Here is a 14,171-nt window from a genome sequence, read left to right on the forward strand (position 1 = left end):
ACCCTCCCTGGGAAGGATTTCTGCCTCCCATCTCCTCTCCATCTGCCCTCCTGCAGCTGAAGGCCATTCCCCTTGTCCTGTCCCTCCCTGCCCTTGTCACCAGCCCCTCTCCAGCTTTCCTGGAGCCCCTGAGGGACTGTTGTACAGCAATACCCAAATCAGGTGAGGTTTTTGACCTTCACCCCAAGTTCCAAAAGTGTGAATGACACCATTGATGTTCAAGAGTTTGCTCAGAGAGGTCAAACCATTCCTAGTAGCATGGAATTTTGAAGGAATGTAAAGCTTGGCTCAGTCCTCTTACATCTGCACTAAAAATATGTTTTCTGTGGTACCTGACATGGGCTTCCACTGAAGCTTCTTCAGGGCACTTATCCCAGGTTTATGCTTAGCCCATGTGCAAGCTGGGTTCTCTCTCATGAGTTGAGACCTTAGAATACAACTTGGTAAACTTAATTTTCTCTGTGGGGATGCTGCATTTTATGCTTCAGTGATTGTTTTATTTGTCCAAGAGGAGGTGGCACCCCAGAGCCTCTGATACACAGTGAGTATCCCTGTTATGCATAAAGGTGCCTGCTTTATCACCAAGATTCATTCCCAGCTTTAAGTCTTTCTGCAATGGGACAAAAGGCTGGAAGACACTGTGTAGGGATCAGTCAGGGTTGGAAGGTTGATCAGATAGATCTTCCTTCTTTTGCCTGGGTGGAAGCAGCTTCTCCTCCAGTTTTGGGCAGAGAGGCCAACGCAGCTGAACCAGGAAATGAGTAAATGCCAGTGCTGAGGATAAGGAATTCCTGGCAAGGTTGGTTTGTGAGCCTGCCAACTCCTCCTTGTGTGATCTGGAGAGCTTGTCTCCATCTGAAGAGCACCTCTGGCAGTGACACCTCCTCTGGCAGTGACACCTCCTCTGGCAGTGACTTGAGTAGACCTTGGGGAAGGTGCCCAAGCTGAGGCTTACCTTCTGTGTGGAGAGCAAACTGGTTCCCAGGGGAGCCTTAAGGTGATCAGTCTGCCTGGGAGTAAAGATTTCTGCTCACGTGGTGTAAGAATTGCACCAGGTAACCAGAGCTTTGTATGGAAGAACCTCCCAGAACTGGGCATTTTCCTATCCCAACAGCGTGATCTGGACCAAAGAGATCCATCCAGTCTAATGGGATGGTGGTAAATGAGAGACGTGTGTTCAACCAGCTCCTTGCTTGGAAGAGGAGTCTCCACTGACCCAAACAGGCTTCTGAAAAGAAACCTGTTTATTTTAAAAATGGGTTTTGCTTTTAGACACTGAAGCATATGTGTGTGTGTGTGTGTGTGTTTGTGCTTCTCTCAAGGAGCTCTCTGGTTGTGAGGGCAAGGGTTTGCTAGGACATACGTTCCCTCGGTAAACTCTAAGCCCCATGGCAGCCACACCATATTCCAGGCTGTCCTGAAGAGGGCAGGAAAACTTGCAGGAATCACTGGTCACCAGGGTTTGGGATCCCTGAGCTCCATGGGTTTAGACTCTCTAAGGCTTTGGGTAACTCCTTGTGGCTTCAAGCCTCTGCCCAGTTCAGCAGCACACGGTAACAGGTCAGTACACGTGTCTCCGCGTGCTGGCAGTGGTGCCTCATGCCCTGGTGTCACCAGGGCTGACCCTTGGATCCTCAGAGGACACTTCTTGCTGGGATGCCTTGTCACATGGCAGCTTGAAGCTCTGCTTTTGCTTTGGAGCCCACCTTCAGGCCAGCCCTGTCCTCCCTGCAGAGAGGTAGGTGTTTCACCCAAACACTTGGCTCTGCTCTTCCCCTGGGCTAACGGCTCCCAGGAGGACTCGTACACAACGTGCCCTTGTTAATGAGCCCATTTGTTAACACTTTAATTGTGTGGCCTCCAGCTTGACAGGAGCACTCTGCCCCACTGCAAGCCCCTGAACCGTGCAGATGTGTTCCAGCAGGCACAGACATTCGCAAGGTTTATTCTTGACTCTGTGAAGGTGCCTCTGGAAGGGGAATAAACCATTCTTAGAGAGAGAAATCCTGTTGGTTTTTTTTTTTAAAGTGATCAAACAGGAGACATGGGCACAGTGCTGAAATGTCCAAACACCCCTCTTCCAAAAATCAATAGGTTTTGGATGAAGAAGGTGCATGTTTATCTCCACGTTCATTCATCCATCTGGCTGCTGGCCAAGGGACCATGTGAGGAGCGAATGAGGAACGTGCCTGTTCTGGCATCTGCTACCCTGTGCTCTGCTGGGGTGGGTGCTCACATTGCTCAGCTGCAGCTACATGGAAGTGGGATGTCTGGTTGATAAGTTAGTTACAGAGGGGACAGCAAGGAGAGGGAAAGGGGCAGTGGGAGGGGGGGAATAAAGCTCTCCAGACGACTGCAGAATCATTGATTAAGAGTCACAGCATCATTCATGTCTGAGAAAACCTTTCAGATCATCAAGTCTGGGAGTGCACAAGGATTTGGGAGGGGACACAGCCAGGACAGCTGACCCCACCTGGCCAAAGGGATTTTCCATACTGTATGGCATTGTGTGGAGCTGAGGGAAGAGCAGGGACAGGAGGCATTTGGTGTGATGGCATTTGTCTTCCACAGTCACCGTTAGGGTGGATGAATTCCAGGTTTGCTTTGCTTTTCCTTTCCCTATTAAACTGTCTTTGTCTCAACCCAGGAGTTTTCTCACTCTTACCCTCCTGATTCTCTCCCCCATCCCAACATGGGGGCAGTGAGTGAGCAGCTGCGTGGGGCTGAGCTGCTGGCTGGGGTAAAACCACACCAGCAACCATTACCCCAACCCTGCCAAGCCCACCACCAGACCATGTCCCTAAGCATTTTGCCATTCCTCCAGGAAAGCTGCTGTGCTGGTCACTGGGATCTCACAGCTCCTCTTTCTGCTTTTGACAGTACAGTGACTGTGTCCAGCTTTGCTAAGTGGGGACCAGCCATGGGCCTGGTGTACATCCCATGAGCAGGAGGTGGTGTCCTGCTCTTACCACCCAGTTCCATGGATCTGCCTTTGCTGCAGGAGGTTGAGCATTTTGCAGCAAACCCCAAAGTGTTCCTCCAGCCAGCACAACAGGCTGGGGTGTTGCTGTCCCTTCTGCAACCCCACAGAACCTGCAGCAGACACAAACAGCTGGGCATGCCAACAGGCAGCTCCTGGTCAAGAGGGGTGTGCAGGAGCCCTCAAGGGGTGAGGAGGGTTGGTCCTCCTGCAGTTTGGGGCATAATTCCCCGTCTTTGGTGGGGTTTTGCTCTGCCTGAGACCTGGATGCTTGTGGGTGGGCAGGTTGGTGAGGAAAAAGAGGTGGGTGACTGAAGCTTCATGCTTCCAGGCTTGGCTGTGGTTTTCATTTTCCCTTTATATGGGGACTTTGAGCTAATTTCTCCCTTCCCCACCAGAAAAGTCTTGCAGGGTGATCCCACTTCCTCATTGCTTCCCTCCTCTGCCTCCATCATCTGCAATCCAGCCTTTAAAACAAGGCTCGTGTTTCTCTCTGAGGCACTAAAATTAGCAACTGTGTACTAAGAGGTACTTAAAATTAGCAGCAAAGGCCACCTTGAGCATTTGATGAGGAGACTGTGACTGCCATCCCCTGCTCTCCCTTCTACAAAACCCATGGCATCCTCCCTCCAGCTGTGTCCACCAAGGACTCATCAGCAGGATGAAGGTTGGTAGCAAGCTGTGGGTGCTGTGATGGTAAGAGGCACCTAATTACCCAGAATTAATTAGAGAGAGCTCCTCCTGGCTGGCTGGATTGGGCCAGTGGTAGGTGGGCAAGGCAGGGTGCTGGCAGAGGTTGAGTCTCCAAAGCCCCATGGGTGATGGTGTCTTGGGGGAAGGTGCCCATCTGTCCCCAGCTCCCATTTTTCTGGCTGATCCTTGAACTCCACAGCAAGAAATTCCTTGACAAGGGGTTGTGTGCACAGCTGGAGTGCTCAAAGCTTCTCTTGCATTAGGAGGGTGGTGGTATTATGGGCCAGCTCCTGGCTTTTGCCCTAACATCCCTCCTTGCACAAATTGTACCAATCTGCTGCGAGCAGACAACCCCTTTAGTGTCCCTGTATGGTGAAGCCTGAGTTGTGGCACCTGTCCATGCTGCCACGCACAGAGGGGACCCTTTGGGCTGCACCTGCACCAGCATATTTAAGGGTCCCAGTATGGTTTTCTAGCACAGGACTGCAGATGTTTGCAGTCCCCCCTTGCCCTGAGTGAGACCTGGGCTGGTCCCAGAACTGTGTGTGTGTGAGCACAAGCCAGGCTGGAGCACCTGCCCTATGAAGAGAGGCTGAGGGAGCTGGGCTGGTTCAGCCTGGAGAAGAGAAGGCTGTGGGGGGACCTCACTGCAGCCTTCCAGTACCTGAAGGGAGCAGAGAAACAGGAGGGGAATCAGCCTTTTAAAAGGGCAGATAATGGCAGGACAAGGGGGAATGGACTAAAGCTAAAGGAGGGAAAGCTTAAATTAGATATTAGGGGGAAGTTTTTTCCAGAGAGAGGGGTGAGGGGCTGGAACAGGCTGCCCAGAGAGGGGGTGGATGTCCCATCCCTGGAGGTGTTCAAGGCCAGGTTGGATGGGGCCCTGGGCAACCTTGTGTAGCTCCAGGCCTGAGGTTGGTGTCCCTGCCTGTGATTCTTGAGGTCCTCTTCCCAAGGCCAGGAAAGGTGATTTTGTGCTGCCACCTTGTGGCACCCAACCTTGCCTAGAACTGTCACAAGTTCCATCCTATACGGAATCCATCCATCCATCCATCCATAGACATGAGCGAGGTAAAAAGGTTGGGAGCCCGGAGGGCTGAGCAGACAGTTTATCACTGAGTTTGGTTTTCAGTTAATGGACTTGAGGGTCTCAATAACCTGAGCAGCCTTTGCTGCTAATAAGATGCTAAGATGAGGAGAGGTGACACCACCACGGGGCTCTGAGACACCCCTGAGGCAGGTGTGGTGTTGTACAAGCTGTGGGAGGCAGATGGAAGAAGCTGGATGACTTCCTTTGTGTGTGTGTGCATATGTGTGAGGTTTTTGGGGATGCTGCAGGATCCCTGGGGGATGGGGTGCCAGTTACTTGGTGTCTTGGGCAATGGCAGTCCACCTGCTCCACATCTGCTTGGCTCATAGGAGCTTCAAGGTCAGCATCACTGGCATGCAGCTAGCACATCAGCTTCCATGGGCTGTCCTGCCCCTGCCACCCAGAGCTTTAGGTCTCCCCTTGTAGAAATGTCAGTGTTTAGTTGGGTCCTTTGTGAACGTCTGACAGAGAGGTGCTGAACAGGGAGGGTTTCCATGAGCTGCAGGGATGTGTGAGAGCTCAGCACCTTCCAGGATCTCCCTCTCTCCTCCCACCCTCTTTCCCTGCTATAGTCCCTTGCTGGACTACAAGGGAAGTTGGTCACATGTGGTCATGGGCTGGTGACCATGTGGACTGGCCTCCCTTCTCACAGGCCACTAGTGACACTGTGCTAGAGAGACAGGCCACAAGGGAAGAGCAACCAGCATGAAACTGCTCCAAGCAAAGGACTCTGATCCCAGCAGTGCCAACCTCATCCAAGGCAGGAAAATATATCCCTTGTGGAGCACTGGGAGAGATTTCCCAGCCCTGCTTAGCCTGGCAGCTTCATGGCAGGGTGGTTTGCCTTGGTTATCTGTAAGATGAGTGATGGGAGTGTGAGAGCAGCAGTAAAACAACCAAGTATGTTCAGAGGAGAAGCACCAGCGTTGGTTTTCTCACTGGCAGCGTGGTCGGGGTGGCTGCCAGGGGCAGTTTGCAAGGTGTTTGGCAAAGGAGCATCGCTGAGCAGCACAGGCAGGGGGGATGCAGGGGCTGGGGAGGTTGATGTGCAAGGGGAGAGACTCTTTAAAAACATAAAATTAGCAGAGCTAAATCTGGCACGTTTAACTGGGCAGGGATTCCAGGAGCACGGGAGGGTTTGGCAGAGCTTCAGGGGAGGATTTGTGGTTGTCATGGGTGGCATGGTTGGGTGCAGGGGGTTACAGCAGAGCAATGAGAGAGGTCACACAACCGCCGTCGATGGCTGCAGCAGTGCTGTGCTGAGACTCACCAGCTGAGGGCCTTAAATCTCCAGGAAACTTCGGTACAGGGACATCAGTGCCAGACCTCTCCTTCCCTGCTTTCCCCATCACTTCGTTTAAAATAAAGCTGCCAACCCTGAATTTCCTTCTGACAGGTAAGGATGCTTCCAAGTCCAACCAGATGCTGCCTCCCTGACCTGGGTGTTATCCTGATAACACCTGGACTTGCTTGTGGTCACAAACATCCCCAGAAATCTTTGCTTCTTCCTGGTCACACTGCAGTTTGCCAGGTGAATGGATTGGCTTTTTACCTGCTTTTTGTGATGATAACCATTGTGCTCCTGCCTGGTAGGAAGAGAGGAGACTTGCACAAGCTGGGACCTGTGCTCCTCTTCAGTCCCACACCACCTTCCTCAGTGATCTGGACTGTATCTGCCTGCTCCTTGCTAACCTGAGCAGCAGTCTTAAAGGGATGTCTGCTAGTTGTGTTGGTGACCTTGTGCTACCTCGTTGCAGTTTCTTGAGGCTGAAGTGCTCATGTGGAAGCAGTTGACCCTCACAACCATCATGAAGTGATATACGAGGGATGTTTTGGCTTCACAGCAGAGATATGGTTGCATTGGGTCTTGGTTCAAGTTACAGTCCAAAAAAGGACCTTTTTTGGGCTGTCCTCCTTCTCTATCACTGGTTCTCATCCATTTGTTGGGTGCCACCACTCATGGCTGAGCAGGCGAATTCATCTCATAGTAGAATCTTTGCTCCTGGATCACTTTCTGCTCTCAGTGAAGTTTCTGCTGAAACTTCTTCTAGAGGCCAAGGTCCAGGGTGGAGGGTGTTCAGCACAATCAGGGTGGAGGAGTCACAGCTTAGCTATACATTTTTCTTGAGGTGCCCCTTAGATGTTCCAGGGATGCCTGTATCTCTCTGCAAGTAGAGCCACAGATCGAAGCGGACCTGGTGGTGTAAGGATAGATCCAGGCCCCTGTTCTGTGGATGTGTGTTATGGAGTGGCCACCACAGAGGAGGAATTTGCCCTGTCATAGCAATTCCCTGGTGTCCATTGGACACCAGGGAATTGCTATGACAGGGCAAATTCCCTGTCATAGCAATTCCCTTCCTTTCTGAGGCCCCTCTGATGCAGAGAGGGAAGGGTTGCAGCCCACATGAGTTGTAGACAGCTCCTGTCTTTCAGCAATGTCTGCACATGGCATGTGGCTGCCACTGTTGTCCAACAGGCTCATGTGTCATGGTCTCTGTGCATGGGACTGGTTGCACCCCATCCTCCTCTTCCATCACATATCCCATCTCTGTCAGACCCAGATACCTTCCTCCTTTGCCCAGGCTTAGGCACGACCTACCAGAAAGGTTCAGCTCTGGTTCATCTTCCCCCCACCCCCCCAAAAAAATAGATTTGATCCTCTAATTCCTGTTGCCCTTTCAATTAGAAGACTGATCTGTTTTCCCACGTAGCAGCCTCCTGATGGCACTGCTGGGAAGGGCCACGCTGTGCCCACGGAAACTTTTCTGCTCTGACTTTTAAGCAGCAAGAAAACTTTCCCATCCCCAAAGAATAGGAATATCAAGCTGCCTGCTGACACAATCGGCTCTAAATGGGCCAGGCTTTCAGCACAATCAGGGTGGAGGAATCACAGCTTTTTACCCTAATACCTTTTCAGACAAGGATTAATTTTAGGTCGACCTCCTCTGCTGCCTGAATTGCGTCTGGAGAAGCAGCCAGCCTGCTGTGTGTGGCCCTCTTAGCAGGGGACAGCTCTCCTGGCAAAGCCCACTTCTGTCCTGCCCGTTTCCAGGCAGAAAGAGCTTTGTTCAAAACCCCTCCCAAAGCCCCACTTCATGACATGAAGTGCTAAGGTATCTCCAGGGACAGAGAACGTCTCCTCCTGGATCAGCTGCACACAAATGAGAAGTGTCAGGGCAGGGAAAGGGTGGAACGTGGAGAGATCCAGCTCAGAGGTGGGGGCAAAGGGGGTGTTAGGATACAACACCCCATAAATTATCTGGATCTGTGTGTAGGAGTCAACGCAGCTGAGTCATGGTTTTATTGGCTTATGGTAAATATATATATAAATAAATATAAAACCATACATAACATTTACCATATTATATATTTTATATAGGTATTATATAGAGTTATTTATTGTCCTATATTTATTTCTATATTTACCATATTTTTATTTATCTATTTGTATATATAATACAATTTACAGTATATACATATATAATTTTTATATCACAGAATCACAGCATCACAGGGGTTGGAAGGGACCTCCAGAGCTCATCAGGTCCAACCCCCCTGCCAAAGCAGCTCCCCAGCTCATATTGCACAGGGCAGCATCCAGACGGGGCTGGAATCTCTCCAGAGATGGAGACTCCACACCCCCTGGGCAGCCTGTCCCAGGGCTCTGTCACCCTCACTGGGGAAAAGTTCTTCCCCATGTTGGTGTGGAACTTCCTGTGCTCCAACTTGCAGCCATTGCCCCTTGTCCTGTCCCCACAGAGCACTGAAAAGGGGCTGCCCATTTCCCCCTGCATCCCATCCTTAAGATATTTATAAACATTAATCAGGTCCCCCCTTAGTCTTCTTTTCTCCAGGCTGAACAGTCCCAGCTCACTCAGCCTTTCCTCACAGGGGAGATGCTCCAGGCCCTTCAGCATCTCTGTAGCCTCCTCTGGACTCTCTCCAGGAGATCCCTGTCTTTTTTATCCCAGGGAGCCCAGAACTGGACACAATACTCCAGGTGGAGCCTGACCAGGGCAGAGTAGAGAGGGAGGATCACCTCCTGTGACCTGCTGGCCACACTCCTCCTGATGCCCCCCAGGATCCCATTGTCTCTCTCAGCCCCCAGGGCACCCTGCTGGCTCATGGCCACCCTGTCATCAACCAGGACCCCCAGGTCCTTCTCTGCAGAGCTCTTCTCCAGCAGGTCATCCCCAGCCTGTACTGATTCAAATGGGTATTCCTTCCCAGGTGCAAGACTCTACACTTGCTCTTATTGAAGCTCATCTGGTTTCTCCCTGCCCAGCTCTCCAGCCTGTCCAGGTCTCTCTGGATGGCAGTGCAGTGTCCTGCATGTCAGCATATATTTATTATATATGTATGTATGTAGATGCATACATAAATAAATAATATATGTTACATATGTATATATTATAATTTTTATATGATATATACATAAATAAAATATAAATAATATAAAAATATATTAAATGTAAAAATAAATAAATATAAAAATGCATACAAATAAATAATAATAATAATAATAAAATATATATAGAAAAAGCCCTGCAATGACCCTCATTCCCAGGGCTGTCCTAAGCAGAAGCTGCCCAAGACTTTGTAAAGTGTCTGCTTGACCTTGAACTTGTCAGAGTAGCTGTGAACTCGTTTTCCAGCAGGATCCCTTCCCAAAGCTCTGGCCCTGCACTCTCCACCCTCCTTCCTATTCCCTTCAGCCTGTGCACAGTGTAATGTCCTTGCTATGTGGTAGCGTCAGCGTGTCCACGCCTGTTGCTCCAGGACAAATACTTCCACTGGGAAATGCAAGAGTGGGAGAGAAGGAGCTTTGCAGAGCCAAGTGAAGCTCAACACTGCTCACCCCCCCCGCTCTGAGGACAGCTGGGACATGTTCTTCTAGACCTAAAGCGACCCACCTCAGCTCACCCTGGGATGGAGTAGGGTCCCTTTTGTGGAAGGACCTGTGTCAAGGTGGATGTGGCCATTCTACTGACCTGTCCTCTCAAGGGACACAGAGAGGAATTCCTCTGTAGCAAGGAGAGATGACTTGGTTGACCAGATACCCAGAAAGTCTTTAACACGGTCAGTCTAAGGAGCCTCTTGAGGGAGCTGGGGCATCACAGGATGAGTGGGAAACTCTGGTCGTGGCTCTACAGCTGTTGTTGGAGAAAGCAAAAGAGAAGGATTAAATGGTCAATTATGGCAGGAGGTCACAGTTCAGTGCTTGGTCCCAGGCGTGCCATGCTGGTTAATGTGCTGATACAGGGCTTGGAATTAGTAGCAGATGAATCCGCTGATGATGCAGAACCAATTTAGGTAGTCAAAAGCAAGGAGGAACTTCACAGACACCTAAACAAGCCAAGGGAATTAACATTACCAGAGAAGAGGAAATTTAGCAGAGATAAAATGCAAACTAACAGAGAAGAGAGGAGAAATGAAGCAAATCCTGAGCTGGACAGCATTCTCAGATAACCTGTGCCTGGTGGAGAGTGACACCGCTGTGTCAGGACAGACAGCTCAATACAAACCTCTTTTCACTCTATAATTGCAGCCAAGAAAGCAAACAAAACAGTGTGTTTCATAAACACTGAGGTGCTGACTAATCCTGATAGCGCCTTCACGTAAAAATCGATGTGTAATCTCCACAGAAGTATTGGCAAAGCCACTCAGATGGTGGTAACTGGGATCCAGGACCTCGAGACTGTTGAGTCACTGGGAGAGACTACATAACATTTGCATTATTTACAACACAAATGAACGAGGTATTTTGCAGAAGGATGTGAAATGTTGCAGACTGCTTAATGCCATGGGATGCAGAAAACCACAGCTGGGATGGGACTTGCATCTGGGAAGGAACAACTGTTTGTTTCAGTACAGGCTGGGGGTGACCTGCTGGAGAAGAGCTCTGTGGTGAAGGACCTGGAGGTCCTGGTAGAGGACAGGTTGGCCATGAGCCAGCAGTGTGCCCTGGGGGCTGAGAGAGACAATGGGATCCTGGGGGGCATCAGGAGGAGTGTGGCCAGCAGGTCACAGGAGGGGATCCTCCCCCGCTACTCTGCCCTGGTCAAGCCTCACCTGGAGTGTTGTGTCCAGTTCTGGGCTCCCTGGGATAAAACAGACAGGGATCTCCTGGAGAGAGTCCAGAGGAGGCTACGGAGATGATGAAGGGCCTGGAGCATCTCCCCTGTTAGGAAAGGCTGAGTGAGCTGGGGCTGTGCAGCCTGGAGAAAAGAAGACTGAGGGGGGACCTGATTAATGTTTATAAATATCTTAAGGATGGGATGCAGGGGGAAATGGGCAGCCCCTTTTCAGTGCTCTGTGGGGACAGGACAAGGGGCAATGGCTGCAAGTTGGAGCACAGGAAGTTCCACCCCAACATGGGGAAGAACTTTTCCCCAGTGAGGGTGCCAGAGCCCTGGGACAGGCTGCCCAGGGGGTGTGGAGTCTCCATCTCTGGAGAGATTCCAGCCCCGTCTGGACTCTGCCCTGTGCAATATGAGCTGGGGAGCTGCTTTGTCAGGGGGTTGGACCCCATGATCTCTGGAGGTCCCTTCCAACCCCTGTGATTCTGTGATTCTGTCCAGAGGAGGCTATGGAGGCTAGCCTGGTCCAGGGTGTTTGCTTCTGGGAGCTGCAAAGCCATAGAAACACTGCTGCTTTGACCAAATGCAATTTTTAGATGCTTAATCATAATCACTGTTCCTATTCCAGAAAGTCAAAACCTCTGGTAGCAACAGCCACATGAAAAACCTGACAGCTTCTCACATATTTTGAGTCATTTGCAGAGGGTGAAGATATACTTTGCTACCTCTTTCTTTCTGACAGAGGCAGTTACTTGTGGGTCAGCTCTAAATTTTGACCCTTCATGAATGATTATTTACCCTGATTAGTTTGATGGTCCAACTCCAACTTGAGATACCCTATGGTTCTGTGATTCTGTGAGGGTGCAGTCAAAATGTTGTAATCCCATCCATGTACTTGTCAGTGAACTCAACCCACTGGGGTGTCTCTGGTTAAATCTGGTGGGCTTTTGCTATGTCCATGTCACTTTATGTCCTCAGGGGTTCCTTGAGTGCCATGAAAGACACCAGACAGCTTTTCAGAATCTCTGGCATCATCCCACCTCTATGCCAGGGCAAGTCCAGAGGTGCTCTGTCACCTTCACTCTTGAGGTGGAGAAACACGTAGCATGGGAGATGATGGTGAGCAAGGGTGGGGGAGGGCATCAGCAAGGGCAATGCCCATGTTACAAAAGACCCTGATTAGGCAAGTGGGCTCACTGGCCCCCACTAGCCCTGTGTGATCACTCCTGTCAGGTGGTCACACATCCTTCTTGGGATTTGGTAGGATGGTTGTCTCCATGCTTGGTCACCCTAGTTGCCCATGGGTTGCTTGGGTGTAAGGAGGCTGTCAGTTTTGTAAAGCTTAATGAATTCCAGGTCATTAGTGTGGGTGAGGTGGAGGGATGGTGGCCTGGAGCAGATGTCCTTGCTATGGTGGAGATGAGGGTGAAATTGCATGCTGGGGAAGAGGGTTTGGGAGTGGGTAGGTTCCCTCAGTCCTTGCATGAAAGAAGAGTATTCTGCCCATGGTCAAGGTTTGTGAAGAGGGTAGAGAGAGGAGGAGAAATGCTCCTGTAGTTTGTAACACTCCTGGTTAGAAAGAGATCTGAGCCACAGCTAAGAGATGCAAAGCATTAAGAGAGATCAGCTGCAGGATCAGTGGACTTCAACACAGGAATGCAGGCAACCCTCCTGGCAGACCAGCACAGCTGGGAGATTTGTGTTTATTTCCTCTGGAGTTGATTTCACCACCCTACATCAAGGCACTTGGCAGTTAACTGCTGCGTTTTGGGCCTTCATTTGAACTACAACTATTTTAGAGCAGAGCAACAGCCTTCCAGTAATCACAAGGCTTTCCTCCTCCTTAGCTCAGAGTCATTAAGGAGAAGGGGGAAGAGGGGCGGAAGGCCATGAGGAATGAAGCTGTGTACCTCAGCAGAGAGGTGATCAGTGTCTTACCACTCACAAGTGACCAGGGACAAAGAAGGTGGAGGTGAGGTACCCACACATCTGAACATCTGAGCAGGTATCTCTGCTTGCTTTGGCTGAAAACAACACCTTCCAAAGAGAAAAGCAGGGAGAAGCTATGAAGGACCAAAAAAAAGGGAGAGGAAAACAAGTTTTTCTGACTAGCTGTGTACATACAGGGGGAATAGGAAAGAGCTTTTATCATAAACTTCAATTACAATAAATAGGCCATTTTATGTATTCACTGGGGAGGTCTGATGAAGATGTATTAGCATAAAAGTGACTCAGTCCCGCTGTGTCTGGATTCTTCTGAGTACACCCATTTATTTTCCACTTTTAATGACAAATTTCACTTTCAGTCATCAGCAATTTTTTTCCCCCTAGCTGATTATATTTACATGCCTTTTTGTTTGGAGTGAGTTGAGAGAAACTCAAATGAGGCTGGTGTTTTTGGCTGACTTTCTCCATTATCTGGGCAAATGCTGCTTGTGACCCTGAGTGGTGGTGGGTCCTGGCTCCCAGACCCTGCTGAGCTTGGAAACAAGGGCTCTGGGAGATGCTGGCTGTCACTCATGTGGTGTGTCCTGGAGAAACAGGTCACAACCAGGTCCTGCCCTGCACTGTTGATTCCTCTTCTCTATCCTGGTATCCGCCTTGACGAGACTCAGACAGTAAGGGCTGGGGTGTCAGGGTGGGAAGGTCTTTCCCTTGGATGTACGTCACTTGACCTCAGTCCCCTTTTTCTCACTGGTCCTTCTGATGACAGGACAGCTGTAATGAAGAGCTATCACCAGTCAGAACAAAGTCGGGTGATGAAAACTGAGGTCATTAAGGATTAACGAGCGCTGTCGGGGTGCGGGGTGTGCCGACCTCCAGAGCACGTCTGAAACGGAACAACAGCGACTGTTTTCCCCTTGATATAAACAAATCAAGACTGGCATTTTTACTTTTTTTTACTTATTTTTTATTAATATTCTGGGCAGCAGCCAGTGGTTCTCAATTCAGTGTCTTTAAAACACTGTGCCCAGCTGTCTGGGAGGCTGTTTGAGGGGTATACGTATGGCTGCTCTGCAGCCTGATAAGAGCTGTTTCTTCCAAGGCTATTCAAAGCCTCTAATCCTGCCCTCATGTTGCTTCTCTCCAGAACAGAATGACCTCTGTACAGCTCTGAGCTCTGCATATCATGGAAAAAAAAAAAGGATGGCGTTTCTCACTGGAGCCTCAGAGGAATTTACCCCAACAAAAATGGTACCCTACAAAACAAGCATCTCTTAAAGGGGAGAGCTGGATCACATATGTGATCCAGTTTCCACAGGATTGTAGGCTTGAGGAATAAATGAGGTTGGAAACGAGCTTTCAGCCCACCAGTTGCCCACCTGAA

Source organism: Gallinula chloropus (assembly GCF_964237585.1).
Source record: "Gallinula chloropus genome assembly, chromosome: 4".
Classification (NCBI taxonomy): Eukaryota; Metazoa; Chordata; class Aves; order Gruiformes; family Rallidae; genus Gallinula; species Gallinula chloropus.